This window comes from Tachysurus vachellii, chromosome 15 (assembly GCF_030014155.1).
Source record: "Tachysurus vachellii isolate PV-2020 chromosome 15, HZAU_Pvac_v1, whole genome shotgun sequence".
NCBI lineage: Eukaryota > Metazoa > Chordata > Actinopteri > Siluriformes > Bagridae > Tachysurus > Tachysurus vachellii.
Window position 1 is genome coordinate 20,024,589 of NC_083474.1, and position 14,603 is coordinate 20,039,191.

Sequence of the window (14,603 nt, forward strand, 5' to 3'; positions counted from 1 at the left end):
CAATCCTTTCAGCCATTCATAAATTCTGAAAGAAAATGCCCTTTTAGTTAATTGCTGGGCAAATTTAATTTCTAAAAAAGCTCTTCAAAGAGCGAGAGGTAATGAAGTTGGGACGTCTCCGCCGATCCACTCGGCACCCCGCCTCTTCTCCTCACAGGGCCGAGTGTGAGTGTTGGACACTTACATTAGAGTCGGATGATTATGTAGGGTGAAGTGCTCCACAGCTCAGCTTATTGTAGCTGACACAATGCCCTTGTCTGAGATAGGCAAGGGTGACCGGTTAAGAAGTTTTGAAGGACAACCCACCCCCCCAACACACACACACACAGACACACACCCCAACCCCTACCATCATCGCCCCACCCTTGATGAACAGAACGGCGCTGCGGCAGCTTTGGACTTGGAAATTCTCCGCTCGACAGGGGACATACATCAATCCGTCAGGGTCCAACCATAGACAAGCCTGTAACCTTCAAAAGTCTCAGCATTGGTGTAGAATGGCTAGTATTCAGAGTGAGCCACTTTTCTCTCTGGGCTTTGCTTAATATAACCGGTGGCTGGTTAAATTAAGATACCGTTGAATAACACTCCTAAGTCCAATTTAAGCGCAACCCCTACCTTGTCCTCTCGAGCCCTCAATTATACAGAGCCTGCCACAGAGAAACATGCTGCAGACTTCTTCCTTTGGTCATTAGATACAGGGTGAAAGAATAGGAACTCTGTGCATGGAAAGTTAACATGGAAAAAAAATTAGTCGTAGAAATCTGATATATCAAAATTGTCTGGAAAATCACTTTATATTGGATGAAATCGTGACTGTTTTTGAAGGCAGGTTGTGAAAATGGACAAAATCGCATTTATCTCTTTTTTACCAGAGGCCCCAAAAATGGAGTTTCCTCCTGTTGTGTCCATGTTCACCAGTGTATGTCTTTGTCACGTCACATTCCACAGTGGTGCTTAATATGAAGCTCATATGGAAATATGCTTCATAAGGCATTTACTGTTAGACACTGCAGTCTAACAGTAAATGCCTCTAGTGAGATTTTTAGTTTTTTTTACTAAGCTTTAATGATTCTAAAATGATTTTACTGTTTTACTTTATAGTAATGTTCGGTAAACTGTAACACCATGCTGATTTAACTACATGTTAAACTAGATGCTCAAACTACATGGTTTTACTCACTCACTCATTCATTCATTCATTTTCTACCGCTTATCCGAACTACCTCACAGGTCACGGGGAGCCTGTGCCTATCTCAGGCGTCATCGGGCATCAAGGCAGGATACACCCTGGACGGAGTGCCAACCCATCGCAGGGCACACACACACACACACTCTCATTTACTCACGCAATCACACACTACAGACAATTTTCCAGAGATGCCAATCAACCTACCATGCATGTCTTTGGACCGGGGGAGGAAACCGGAGTACCCGGAGGAAACCCCCGAGGCACGGGGAGAACACGCAAACCACACACACAAGGCGGAGGCGGGAATCGAACCCCCAACCCTGGGAGGTGTGAAGCGAACGTGCTAACCACTAAGCCACCGTGCCCCCCACATGGATTTACTGTGCTGCATATTTGAATTTGAACTGTTCTGCTCCTTATAAGGTTACTATAACGTTTGAATGACACGGTTCATAATATATTACATGTCCAACATTTAATGGTGCCAGGGTCATGGCCACCTGGCAGGGGCAATACCATGATCAAAAAGGTGGTTTGCCCAAAGTGATGCTCAACTTAGGGGCAGTGGTGGGGCAATACCATGATCAAGGAGGTGGTTCACTCAAAGTGAGGCTTAGCTTAGGGGCAGTGGTGGGGCAATCACATCATCAAGGAGGTGGTTTGCCCAAAGTAAGGCTCAGCTTAGGGGCAGTAGTGGTGCAAGAGTTTAACCCCCAGAACTGTCAAGTCCCCACTATTAGGCAATTGAGCAAGACCCTTAACTCTCCCTGCCCCAGGGGCACAGTATCATAGCTGCACCTGCACACCAACCCCAACCTCCTCAGTTGCGAAATAAAGAATTGCACTGTTCTGTAATGTATAAACACCATAAAGGCTTCTGTGCCCCAATATCATTTCAGGAGTCCAACACATCATGTTTTTCCAATATTTAAAATCAAATAAATTCTTAAAACACTATTATTTGATATTGGGTTGATTTAAAACTACAAGAAAAAACCTGACCCTGTTTAAAGCTCGATACAAACTGAATTATAGCTGTGTACGATTCTAATCGTGACAACATTTTGTTCAAGTTTTATTCCGTTCAAATGAAACGAATTACAAAAGCTGATGACTGTGCAGTTTTACTACTGCACGTAATATAGCAAAATCCATCATAAAATAAATGTCCTCAAAACAAATATCTCCTTCTGCACTTTAGTGTGCACTTTATCTGAAGGAAAAAAAAAATTCCTTAAGGTTTTTCACTTTCACTTTAGAGGTGTAGAGGAAGCGACTTTCACACCTCCAAAATCACAAAATGCATTGTTCGAGGCTACAGTGCTGCAGGTCAGGCAAATAGATTTTTTAAAAGCTTTTTTTTTAGCCCACTCACGCCCACATGTAGAAAACATGGATGCTGTGAGACAGTAGTTCTGTGGCTATATCACTACTATAGTGTAAACAATCACGGCCGCTCTTTTATTTCTTCGACTCCGTTTACTTTCTTCTCACCTCACTTAGACTTTCTTTCCCTGTTTTCTTCTTCTCTACACTGTATTGGACAAATCAGTATCTTCAACACCTGGGACAAGAAGAGGGTTTTGTTTCTACTATAGTGTACACTATATGGGCAAAAGTATGTGCCCCCCTGGCCATCACACTCATATGTCGTTCTTACCCAAACTTTCTTTGTATGCTATAGATGTATGCTTTCTACTTACTAGAACTAAGAGACTAACCTGCTCCAGCATGACAATGCATTACTTTACATTTACAGCATTTGGCAGAAACTCTTATTAAGAGCGATTTTATTTCATTTTTATACGACTGAGCAATTGAGGGTTAAGGGCCTTGCTCCGGGGCCAAGCAGTGTCAGCTTGGTGGACGTGGAATTCGAATTCACAACATTCCAGTAGACGGGGGCACGGTGGCTTAGTGGTTAGCACGTTCGCCTCACACCTCCAGGGTCGGCGTTCGATTCCCGCCTCTACCTTATGTGTGTGTGGAGTTTGTATGTTCTCCCCGTGCCTCGGGGGTTTCCTCCGGGTACTCCGGTTTCCTCCCCCGGTCCAAAGACATGCATGGTAGGTTGATTGGCATCTCTGGAAAATTGTCCGTAGTGTGTGATTGCGTGAGTGAATGAGAGTGTGTGTGTGCCCTGCTATGGGTTGGCACTCCGTCCAGGGTGTATCCTGCCTTGATGCCCGATGACGCCTGAGATAGGCACAGGCTCCCCGTGACCCGAGGTAGTTCAGATAAGCGGTAGAAGATGAATGAATGAATGAACATTCCAGTAGGAAGTCCAACACCTAAACCACTAGGCTACCACATTCGCACAACGCCCCTGTGCAACAAAGACCCTGAGCTTCATAAAGACGTTAGGTGTAAGCTGAAAAGAACAACAGAAGTACTCAACTGTCCTGAGTCCGACTCCGACACAACCCCAGTGAACACCTTTGGGATGAACTGGAACTGAAACTGGAGTCTCCACACCATTCCGTCATCAGTGTCTAATCTCACTAATGCTCTTGTAACTGAATGAACTCAAATCTACACAGTCGGCTCCAACTTCTCCTGGAGCAAAACCTTTCCAGAGGAGTACAGTAGAGCTTATTATAACAGCAAATAGGGAATAAATCTGGAATGGGGTGTTCAACAAGGACATATACTGTAGGCATGATGATAAAAACTAAATAATAATAAAGATTAGCTAGTCATGAGCTTTTACGAATGATGCTCGTAAACGTTTTCAGATAAAACATTGCTGACTTGCTTGCTACATTTTATTACATTAAGGTTTCTGAGAGAAAACGTTAGAATTTTGGTGTCTTGATTATATTAGTATTAAGGCTGCAACTAGGCGTTAATCCCACATTACTATAAAACCTAAACAGGCTGAAAACATAAATAGAAATCAATCTCTCAGCTCACTATAGCTCTCCTAAGGTGTCCTGACTTCTGATATAAATGAGCACACGGGGTACTGAACTGTTTGTCAGAGCCGTGTTGAGCTCTAGCTTATCTCTCTCAACACTGTGTTGTTATAATGACGGGAAAACAAACTTCAAGTCATTTAGCGTTAATACACCGTGACCTGTTGATGAGAACGTGTACAGGGACGCACAGTGAGAACCTCCTGGCACTGATATACAGTAGTGCGAGGAAAAACCTGTTGCCAAAAAAACTCTGATCCATGCCTGCGTGCTCGAGTGTTTAGCGTCTCCGAGATGTTTGGGAGTTAAAAAAGCTGGAGGAGATTTCAGGCATGTGCAGTGCGGCGCGTTGCGGCGCCTCCGTACGAGTGCTATAAATCGCATGCATAATACTAGTCCACTCTATAAAAATGTCACCGGTACACCCCGCTCGCCCTGGGCTGACATTTCTATTCTACAGATGGAAAAATCATTTCAGTGCGGCACTGCTGACAGATGAGCTGGCACCCAGAGACATGATTTAAGATCCTTCTTTTCCTTTTGCCCTCTACTTTTGCTTACGCTGTTAGTTTTAATACAGGACTTTTTTTTTTTGCTTGCATTTGTTTCCTTTTCCCCCCCTCCCCCTTAGCTCCTAGCCTCCTCCACCTCCTCCTCCTCCTCCTCCTCTTCATAGCACGAGCCAATTTAAGAGCCACTGTAAATGTCTTCTCCTTAAAAGCTGCTGCAGAGCTAAGATCTTTTGCTGGCACGCTCTCGTCGAGCAGCGGCGTTTACAAGAGCACGTCCTGCCAGTCATTTCTTTTTTTTTTTTTTTTTTTCTGAACAGGTCAATGCTTGCGTGTGCACTTCACCGCTTGATTTATCTGACCTCGATCTTACTACGAAGACTGCTGTTGTGTTTCTTTTCTTCATCTTCTTCTTTTTTTTTTTTCCCCAAAACTATGAATAATGCAGTTCAATCTCCATTACGATCAATCAAGTACGGGTCACGACAGAGACTTGACGACCTTACGTCCGGTAGACGAGTCTGTCATTATCTCCCGAACAATTAGCCGCGTAACGCTCGCATGCACAAGGAGGTTGCACATCAAGTCACACACAAGTGTGCTCTTCTCCTGTCCTTATTTTCTAATTCTGCATTTCGTACGCACTCCTGCTGCTCTTCTGCCCTCACACTAGCAGTAGCGTTTCTAATTCTCACTGTAATTGCATTCAGAATGAAGGTCAAAGTCCCATCACCTGGACCGTGTAAGTTCAAGTCAGAATGTGATAAACATGCATGGAACCGTAATTCAACCGAACAAACACTACGAGGGTTCAGAAACCTTGTAGTTTGCCCTCAAAATGTCTAACCTGTGGTCAGTGAGGTTAGGAATGAGAAGGAACCTACAGGAAAAATGTAATGCAGCGATCATAAAAATCAGGGAATAACATAAAACTCGTCAAATATTTCTACATATAGAAAAAAAGATTTACTTGCTTTTTTTTTTTTTTTTTTTTTAATTTCATGAACTAACCCACAGACTACACACAAAGCTTTACTTACTTGGCCAGAGCATAAATTCTTTTTTTTTTACTGAGGGAATAATTGTTAAAAGAATTGTTATAAAACTACGGAAACCATCATGCTACAGTAGTATGGCTATAAAATATTTCCAGAACTCCTTCAAAGGTTAATCGCTTTATTTATGAGTTCTTTGCCTTCTAGTATCACAATACAAAAAAAAATAAAGAATATTAATAAAGAAATAAAAATTACAAGCTAAGCTATATTACCAGTAGATTACCGGCAAGTCCTCGACTGAGCTCGTTCGACACAACCAGGCCGTGAATCCTAACACTCGACACGCTGACAAACATCTCAAGATACCTTGAAGATATCTCGAAACGTCCTCTTAGAACACGAAGCTCGTGAACACAGGTACGGCTCAAAAATATCATTTTAACGAGTCATGTTTTTACTTTCTCCTTGATGGGAGAAGTCTCAGTGATTTTGGGAAACAACTTCAGTGTAGTTTAGTGTTGTTGTTGACACAGATTAAGGGATTATGGGTAATTGCTCCTTTGTGTGCAATAAAGCAGACACAGGAATGCTCTTCATCTAAAAAAAAAAAAAAATAGCTGTATAGTGTTTCCAGTTTGGTCTAAATGTGAAAGGATGAATCCAGAAATAACCCAAACCACGTCACCAACCGTGTCTTGACACACGCAGTGACGTGATTGCACTGCGTCCCAGATCTTTAAGTCTTATAGAGATCACTGAGAGAACAGTGGTGAAATTCACAAGCATCATCATTACCATTGCACGTACAGTACCACTTACACCAAATCTCAAAAGGAAGATAAGAAACGTATTTCTCCACAACTGAATATCGCCATCTACATCAACTACAAACACCTGAACTAATAACTCTGCGACCATGTTAACCTTTGACCCCTAACCTATCGGCATTTCGGTCTGCTCCAGCTCCGTTCTGAGCGGTTAAAGAGGTTAATAAAGTCTCTGTGACAAAAATCTATACTCAATTATTCTCCTGATAATCAGTGTTTAACACCCGTGATGATTTTAGCCCAGTCGAATACATCATAACATGACATATTTATCAAGAAATGCTCACAACGTATCGAGTTAACGGATCGTGACATCGTTATCACGATACCCGAAGCCGAATTCGTGAAAAATGTCAATGTTTAAGTTTAAGTTTAGCCAAATCTTTAACCGCTAATGCTAATGGATGCTTTTATATCACGATACCAGGAGAGATTTTCACAATAATCCATACGCACACACTCACAGTATTTAATTTAAAACTTTATCAAGCAAATGGAGATGAAATACTCTAAAACAGGTAAATAATATAGTGATATAAATCACTTATCACATATCACGGTTCCTGTCAAGTTCAAAAGTTTGCACAATATTCAGCAACATTAGAAAGAAAACAGATAAATCTTTTTTTTCAACTGTTACTCAGATAATAACGAGCTTGTTAGACAGACAGGTCTGTTATGTTATAATAATATACTGAAGTATCCTGATAGACATTAAGACATTTTTACAACCGCCAAGTTCCAAGAATTTTCTTTTCCCTTTAACGAATGTAAAAAGTTTAGCAAGAAATAAACCGCCCAAGGTGCATATTGTCTAGTGTTTAAAAAGGGCCCTCATGGACACACACACACGCACACTCAGGTACAAACAACCTATGAAATATAAACAGCAATAACACATAATATATTGATTTACACACTCCCTCTGCTTAAGCATTCTTTTTCTTTCTTCTTTTCTTTTTTGTGCGCTTGACCTACGTGACACCTTAGCTAACTTCCTAGCATGAATAACGGATAGACAGAGACCTTCTACGTCAGAGAAAACGTCTGTAAACAATGACAAAGTGTCAGTGGGTGGAACCTTTAACCACAAAAAAACAAACAAAATAAAACCATTAGGATTTAACCATTTTACAAAATAAGGGAAATGCTACCTTGTCACAGAAGTTGATAGAACCATAAGCTTGAAAATCCCAGCACTCAGAAAGAGTGAGGTTCTAAATCCTAACGATGGCCACAACACTCAGAAAATAATGTATGATGTTAATGTGGCTCAACATGAATCATGTCATGTTATCATATCTCTCAGTCGTAATTTGATTTATTACTTATTAAAGGTGTTTAAAATGACTTTTATAATTCGATACGCCGCTTACATGACGGATAATTTAATGACTTTGGTTTGAGTCCGTATTTTCAGACGTGACTTATGTCCAGGCAGCTTCCTGAGAACAGCTTTCAGTTATGTCGCTGCATAATAATGAGACTAGATGGAGTAGTATCCCTAACGCAGGATCAATAACAACATCACTGATCACAGCTTTGACCACTCATTGACCTACTGTCACTCCTTAAACAGAGTAAATAATACACCAACACTTTCCATGAGCCGGTCATTTATAATGCATTATAAGTGCATGCATAAAGATTTCAATTCATAATGCATGAAAAACTTTTAGATAAGTCTCTGACATAAACACCTACAGAAATGTACAAAAATACACCCGTAGAATATTATGACGGCACAATTGTAAGGCTTTATGACAAAAAGTGACATACTGAATTGTAATGCATTTATAAAATGTTTATAGCATTATGAGCACGAGCACTGCTATGGACATAAAGTATGTTCATTCACATAATCTTAATGAATGCATGTGAACTGTCATGACATTTGTTATAAAGCTTCGTAACACAAAGTAATATAATACATTATAATGCGTTATACCTACACGTTATAACACAAGACTCTATAACTCTATGCAAATGCACACATAAAATTTTATAAAAGCATAGTGTATGGCTTTATACCACAAAGTGACACTAAGCATTATAATACATATTTAACCTGTTCTTAGTGTTATTGACAGGACCACTGCTATAAAATTATTATTATATAAACTTTTATGTTTATTCACATAATCCGTAATGCTTGTCCTCCAGTTAAGATTAATTACACCATATAAATGATTATGACATTTGTTATAAAGCTTCATAACAGTGACATAAGACTTTAAAATACATTAAGTCTACACTCTAACCTTTATATCTGTACACAAATGTTACAGCATACTATTATGCTTCTTAACACAAAGTGTCACATTATGATACATATCTAACCTGTTCTTGAGTTATTAACGGGGTCACTGCTATAATGCTTTATAACATGTGTTATGCTTTTCCGCTTTTGGTTAAAAAATATTTAAGCATTATGTGAATGAACATAACATTTTTATGATGCTTTAGAGCACAAAGATGACAACACTTTTTAAGCATTAATTAAGAGCACTGCTATAAAGCTTTATGGCAAATGCTATATTTATTCACACAGAGCTTTATATAGACTCAGAGCTCTAAGCATACCGCAACTCTAACCTGAAAATAAGCTCAAATAAGTACTCAAATGTTTATAAACACACACCTAATATGTTATGACAGCATTTTATTAACAACAAAGTGCCATAATGCATTATAAACACATATTTGACCTGTTCTTAGCATTACCACTAGGCCACTCCTACAATGCTCTATAACAAATGTCATGTTCATTCATATAATAATGCATTATACTCACAAACTCACAGCTCAAAGCATGGCACTTTTACTCGTCATAAGCATCTGTAACTGTACATAAATGTTTATAAGTGTACACAAGAGATCAGATCTTGCCTACACTCTCATCGTTTCCAAAGAAAACAAATGAAAGCGTTATGTAGATGAGCAAGAAATGAAAGCACTACAGCAACGATCTCACCAATAACAGGAAAAATGTGTATTAAAATGCGTTCCTATGAAGCTTTATAGCACTGGTCTCACCAGTAACGCTAAGCACAAGTGAAATATACGTCAATTTTTTGCTATGAATCCTTATTCAGCGCCTATTATTATAAGATTTGCATGTGTGCTGTTATGAACAGTTATAGAGGTTTATTTTAAGCCTTATTAAGCATTCGGTAAGAAAAACGTCATGAATGCCATAAGAATGCGTTATGGAGATCTGATCCCTTGAAAAGTGTTAGAAATAATAATTCTTGTAGAGCCTCTTGTCATATCATGACTGCTGTCTGGATTTCATGCCATCTGTGTGACCGTGTGTACGCGAGAGGCAAAGCATCACACACTCCTGTCAGACCTACAGCCCAAAGGCTGCTATCAAAGCCTGGATTACACGCGCAGTAATGCAGAGGAAAACCCTAAAGAACCCCAAAAAGAGAGAGAAAATAAAAGCAGGCTCTATCCAGCCTAAGCTTGGCATGCGATTGACTTGTTTATTTGCTCCGCAGATCCGCGAACGCAAACGCAGCCTGGCGCATTGGGCGCATTGGGCGCTTGGGTTGTGCGTGAAGGCGCGCGGCTCAGACTTCCATCCATCCATCCGTCCATCCATTCATTCATCCATCCATTCATTCATTCATTCATAAACCCATCCAGCTACAATTAAGCATCCTACAGAACCCCGTTCTCCACCCGTCCGCTCCGTACCTGCTCAATCACATGGCTTTTCATGAGATTTTCCCGCTGCGTCTTTTTTTTTTTTTTTTTTTAAATGCGCGTCCCCGTCACCGCCGCGTCCACGTCGCTGCTTCTTCTTCCTCTTCTTTCTTTCCTTCTTTCTTTCTTTGCTTCTTTCTTTATTTCTTTCGCCGCACAGTGTCAGATTAAAGTGATAAACTCTCGGTACGACCCGATTTTCTCCGGCACTCCTGCGATGGATCGAGTGTGATCGGTGATCCCAGGCATCCCACTGCCACACGCACACCCGTACACACACGCACACACACACACACACACACACACACACACACACACACACACACACACACACACACACAGGCTACACTCCTCCTGTACGCTGCACGGCCGGCAGTCTTAAAGCGACAGTAGAGCTGTTTGTGCTGCTCAGGTTCCTCTGGGTGAAGAGAGAAGCTCGAGGATTTACACGGTTAAGAGAGACAGAGGAGGTTCAGCTCTATCAACCCCCCCCCAACCCCCCCCCCCCCCACACACACACACACACACACTGTCTGGTCTACGTATCCTTGTAAGAAGCTTTCACTGACATAATTATTAATGCATATCATTAATTCCTAAACTAATCCTAACCTTCACACCTAAATTATAAAAGGAAAGTTTTTATTTCTTTTAGATCAAAACTGTTGGTTTCAACTGAATAAATATAGCCATCATCACACCATCACACAAAAACTTTTGTTCATTCATTTGTTTATTTAATTGTCTATGTTAATATTTTAACATATCAACAGGTACACTGCTGTGGGATCCAAAATCACTACAGAAAGTCTTTTAAAAAGAACTTGGATTATTTTTATCATATCATCTAATATCTTAAAATAATAATAATAAAAAAAAATAATAAAATAATAATAATAATAATAATAACAATAATAATATGCAGTTACGATTTTTTTCTTAGAAAGGTTTAATTGTATTTTTTTATATTCATTTACACAACTTTTTTTATAAAAGATTTTTTCATGACTTGGTCATAATGTGCATCTTGTTCTTCCAAGTGTTACACCCCCTTTGTGATCCATGATGTTTCAACATTATTAATACTTTTAATTAAAATTATTATTATTATTATTAGTAGTAGTAGTAGTAGTAGTTGTATTATTATTATTATTATTATTATTATTATTATTATTATTATTATTATTATAGCGTTTTTCTAATTTACTGGTCACTGTAGGGAGTCGATGATAATGATGATGATGATGATGATGATGATGATTACTAATACTACTATTATTAGACCAGGTTCATATTCTTCAACCCACGTGTCAGGTTTCTCATAGATTTTTTTAATTGGGAAAGAAAACAAAGCCTGTGGAGTCTACAGTAGGTTGAGATCCTGATGAGAGCTTCACAGCTTCCTCGAATACAAGATGAGATGAAGGTGTTGCTGCTCCTCCTCTTCAGATCCGCTCAGCCATTCACACATTTTAGATCACTGTAGTTAGTTACGACTGCCTTTTGCTTCTCGTATGCATTTTATAAGGAATAAACTCTCTTTGTTTGCTTCCCATCTGTTGTTTTTATCCCTCACAAACACGGTGGCTCTGGTATGCAGTTGAGGGGCGTGTATTTACTTTTGCTGGTCTGCTCGTCTCCTTAAAGCCAAGCATATTGCGACAAATCAATATTGCAGTTCAAGCAGTTCTTCTAATTGATCTTACATAGGAATAATTTCCAGTCTGATGGGTGTGGTCTTTTCCAGAATGACTCCACCCTTTCAGCAGGGCACTAGGGCTAGGTGATTGGTTTGATGAGGATGAAAACCATACAATAATCACAGTCAAGACACCTTCCTGTATCTCATACAGTTCCCCAAATTGATGTAAAGCTGTTCTGGCAGCTCATCATGGCCCAACATGAGAATAATCCACTTTATGTTGGAGTTAAAGCTTCAATTTGTCAAACTGTCTGTATATACAATACTATACAACCTATAAATGAAAGAAATTCTATTAAAGTAATAATAAATCACTAACTGACATTTCTTTTCCTTTAATTTGTCACATGCCTGTAAGTTTAAATCCCATATCATCCCAATAAACGATGGCCACCTTTGGTTATAAGAGTCAAGTCACAAACTTTTCCTCAAATATAACACTGAAAATAAACATTTAACAGTTCAAAGGTCGATTCAACCCTGACCGCTGCCCTGTGTCATACAGCAGACCTACACAAAGCAGACTTTGGCCTCAGCACCTGATGATTATGATGGAAAACAGTCGGACTGCCAGGAGACAGTGACCTTTAATCCCGCTGCTTTCATTTGAGCTTTATTATGGAGCAGGAAGGGCTTAGGCTCCCTGGGAAGACAGGTACAAACAAGGATATGGGCTGAGGGGAATAACTAAACGGGATGTCACCTTTGGACTCAAATATGAAGGTAAACATCTCAGTCACTACAACTTCATGGTATTCTGCATATGTGGGGTGTCTTTCTATTGGTGTAAGTAATCCAACATGGACACCTTAAAAATTTGCATTTCTCAAAATTTCCCACTCTTGCATCAATAGATGACCTTAACTGAATTTTGTAGATATTACATAAGAGCTGCTGCTGTATTCATAAACACTGCGCTGTGCTCATCCCAGGACTCGCATGCTTGTACTGAACATCCTGTAAACAAAATCAACACCTTATAACTGCACTCCTGTATCATCACCTGTTTATTGATATCATTTATTAATCATTTATTAATGCCAGTGAGAATATCTATGACCTTCTCTATGTTCATAATACATTAAGATCTATAGAATCTTTTCAAAGGTTAGTGTCTTGTTTCTATCATAGTCTTTGCTTTTCACAACTCTAAACACCATTTTGACTGTCTAGATGGTGAGTATGTTTCCTTTCTGAATATAATAATTATGCTGTAGATAGATAGATAGATAGATAGATAGATAGATAGATAGATAGATAGATAGATATTAAATAAAAAGAATAAATACATATAATTACACATGATTCACCATCAATAACCAATAACTGGTACCATACACACACACACACACACACACACACACACACATTCATACACACATCTAAGGGAAATTTGTCTTAGAAACATCTGGAGCTGTGACTCGGCAAACACAACAGTACACAAGCAAGACAGACACAGCATAAAAAACCTTTATGTTTATATAGAGCTGAAAAAACGTGTGACTTTTAAGATTAAACAGCACTAAAATGTATGTAACGTACAGCCAGATGATTTTTTCATTCCAAACTAAGCTAGGAACACCTGACACTGCAAGGATCCCACTGAAGAAGGAAGAACCCTTGAAGAACCGTTTTTCTAAGAGCGTATAAACTGCCGTAAAAGCGTCATAAAATGTGTAGTATGACATTTTACATGAGGTCATGAGGTAAAACGGCACCATAAAATATTCAGTAGCGATGAAGCACCGTAGCGCTGGCTCTGCGCCAGCTGAGAGATGTTCAAAGGTCCTCTATGGATGTAAACGACATTTTCATGGAATTACAGTCAAATTCAGACATTTGTATCATGAGGGTTTGTACAGATCAAGTACATATGACAGAAGACACTTTTTTGTTCACAAAAAAAATGTGAAAAATGTCATTTAAAAAAATAATTATAAAAATACTGCATTTCTACAAAAGCAGTGATAATTAAAAAAGGAAAGAAAAAAGTCTGTGTTTGTTCCTTTCATTCATTTTACTTCAATTTATTTGCATTAAAATTATTTGTATTGTCTTAAAGCAGCTTTACAGAAGCATAGAAACAGAATAAAAACACATAACATAAACTTACATAAAAACACTACAAAGTTAAACAACATAATTAACTACAGAAAATTTACATAAAAATGTATGTAAACTCGGGGTGTGCAAACATTTGCACCCAGAATATATGGCTATCTACATCCATCTGTTTTAATGTCCTGTTATATGATTGTTGATATAGCTGATGAACTTTTATGTTTATGTTTATGTCAGTAACTTTGAACTCTATTGCGTGTAGATTATCTTTGATTGACTTTTTTATGATTAGTGTCTCCAGCATTCGTGAGTGCTAGCACATACTCCATCCTTCAGAAATGTCCATGTCTCATGGCACTCATGGTTTATACTTCAGGTACTGTGCACAGGCCCCAGGTCTTAAGCTGTGTCCCAAATGACAAACCACGCACTACATAGTACTTACCCTACTCAATAGTCTCTAGTGTATGAAGGTTAGACGGGTCATATCGTCTCAAATGGAACCGGGAGTATGAGCCGTTTAACACTAAATTGTGTGTGGTTGGTGTTCAGCTCCTGGTAGCCCCGCCCCTTTTCTGCTACATAAGTAAAGCTGAAGTGTTGAATGCATAAATTGTCCAACATTCCAAACTTGTTTTATTTTTTTTAGTTGAATAAATCTGGATACATGACATGAACTTCTATTTCT

At 39.1% G+C, this 14,603-nt stretch overlaps 1 protein-coding gene across 2 annotated transcripts in view; it reads right to left on the bottom strand.

Annotated features, from left to right (window-relative positions):
• Positions 1–10,560, bottom strand: part of nrip1a (nuclear receptor interacting protein 1a) — a 51,252-nt gene extending 40,692 nt beyond the window's left edge. Inside the window, exon 1 of one of the 2 annotated variants that reach the window (XM_060887946.1) lies at positions 10,156–10,560. The gene's annotated coding sequence lies outside the window, so the exon portion shown is untranslated. Of the gene's footprint in view, positions 1–10,143 lie in introns of both variants that reach the window. The other variant, XM_060887945.1, reaches the window with a different exon arrangement.
• Between the last annotated feature and the right edge of the window lie 4,043 nt (positions 10,561–14,603).